Consider the following 2,517-nt stretch of genomic DNA (forward strand, 5'->3'; position numbering starts at 1 on the left):
CCCAGGCGCTCCTGAGATGACTGACCCAGAGACCGAGACATTAGCTCCGGAGCTGGTAAGACCACTCCATCACCCGGTGGGGGGCCGGGAGGAGAATCTTTTGTTGAATTAATTTCATTGGCCCTAACGGGGGCTGCGGTACTCACATTCTCAATAATAGAGCTATTTCCTTTTTAGACTCTGAGTCACCTGGCCCGCAAATGCCGTTCTCATGGCACTCTGCCACCAGGCCTCAACAGTCCTGGCATGCTGGACGTGGCCACAGTCCACCTTCAGCCCCACGACTGTCCCACGGCCGGCCGGTTCTGACGAGTCTAGAGGATGCCTGCACCGGACCTCCTCCTCAGTCACGAACCCGCCCCCTGCCGGGCGCAGAGCAAGGTAAGTGCTTTGAGTTTGTTCTCAGCACCAAAGCCTCGGGATGCACCCTTGCCTCCCGACGCCACACTATCTGCTGCGCACCGCTGCGAAGCCCCCACTGGGTACGTCCAAAATACTCGTCCACTTGGTACCCCCAGCACGGAGTTTGGAGGCGTGGCTTTCACTGCCCAACCATCACACTGGCTGTACTGGACCATTCGACTCGGTTACGCAATTCAGTTTGCCAGGCCCTCGCCCCCCTTCATCCGTTTCCGCAGTAGACAGCGAACATGCCAAATCCCTGCGCAAAGACGTGATAGGGCCTGTCCCCCCAACCGAAATGGAGAAAATAGGTCTCTACAGCCATTAATTCGTTATACCCAAGAAAGGCGATGGCTTACGACCAATCTTGGACTCGCAAGTTTTCAACCGAGCACTGCTCCAAAAAAAAAGTGTATCTTAACATGCGTCCGGCACCTAGATTGGTTCGCAGCGGTAGACCTGAAGGACGCGTACTTCCACGTCTCAATTCTGCCACGACACCGACCCTTCCTGCGGTTCACGTTCGACGCCCAGGCGTTTCGGTACAAAGTCCTCCCCTTCGGCATGTCTCTGTCCCCTCACGTCTTCACGAAAGTCGCAGAGGCAGCCCTTGCCCCGCTCCGAGAAGCCGGCATCTGCATACTCAACTACCTCGACGACTGGCTCAGACTGGCCCACTCCCGAGAGTTACTATGCGCTCACAGAGACCAGGTGCTCATACACCTCAGCCGCTTGGGGCTTCAGGTCAACTGAGAAAAGAGCAAGCTCACTCTGGTTCAGAGCATCTCCTTTCTCGGCATGGAGTTAGACTCAGTCTCAATGTCTGCACATTTCACCAACGAGTGTGCACAGTCGGTGCTGAAATGCCTCGGAAAGTTCAAGCCAGGCACAACGGTCCCTCTAAAACTCTTCCAGAGGCTCCTGGGGCATATAGCATCCTCCACCGCAGTCACGCAGCTGGGGTTGATGCATATGAGACCACTTCAGCACTGGCTTCAGACTCGAGTCCCGAGACGAGCATGGCGCCGCGGCACGCACTGTGTGACAATCACCCCCGCATGCCGCCAAACACTCAAACCCTGGACAGACCTCTGCTTTTTACGGGCAGGAGTGCCCCTGCAGCAGGTGTCCCGACGTGTCCTGGTCACTACCGACGCCTCCAAATCGGGTTGGGGCGGCGTTTGCAAAGGGCACGCAGCTGCGGGCCTTTGGAGAGGGGCCCCGCTGCGCTGGCATATCAATTGCCTAGAGTTGTTGACTGTTTTGTTTGCACTGAGGAAGTTCCTCCCATAAATTCGAGACAAACATGTCCTAATCAGGTCAGACAGCACCACTGCGGTAGCGTACATAAAACGCCAAGGCAGCGTACGCTCCCGCCACGTCACGACTTGCCTGTCATCTCCTCCTTTGGAGCCAGCAGAGACTCAGGTCACTCACATCCCCTGCAAACTCAATGTGGTAGCGGACGCGCTGTCACGACAACACTTGCTCAGTGGAGAGTGGAGGCTTCACCCCCAGTTGGTCCAGCTGATTTGGGAACGATTCGGCAAGGCCCAGGTAGACCTGCTTGCCTCCCGAGATACCTCCCACTGCCCGCTCTGGTATGCCTCTGGTATAACAGAGGCTCCCCTCGGGGCAGACGCACTGGCACACAGCTGGCCCGCGGGGCTGCACATGTACGCATTTCCCCCAGTGAGCCTTCTTTCACAGGTGCTGTGCAAGGTCAGGGAGGACAAGGAGCAAGTCACACTAGTGGCTCCATATTGGCCCACCCGGGCCTGGTTCTCGGACCTCGAACTCCTCGCGACAGCCCCTCCCTGGCGAATTCCCCTGAGGAAGGACCTTCCTTCTCAGGGGCAGGGCACTCTCTGGCATCCGCATCCAGACCTCTGGAAGCTCCACGTCTGGTCCCGGCACGGGATGCGGAAGATCTAGCTGGCCTACCACCTACTGTCGTAGACACAGTCATCCAAGCCAGAGCCCCTTCCACCAGGCAGCTCTACGCCCTGAAGTGGTGCTTGTTCGCAGATTGGTGTTCTTCCCTGGCTGAAGACCCACAGAGGTGCGCAGTTAGGTTGTGGAGTGGTGGTGGCGTAGTGGGCTAAAGCACTGAGC

Source organism: Xyrauchen texanus, chromosome 3, assembly GCF_025860055.1.
Source record: "Xyrauchen texanus isolate HMW12.3.18 chromosome 3, RBS_HiC_50CHRs, whole genome shotgun sequence".
Classification (NCBI taxonomy): domain Eukaryota; kingdom Metazoa; phylum Chordata; class Actinopteri; order Cypriniformes; family Catostomidae; genus Xyrauchen; species Xyrauchen texanus.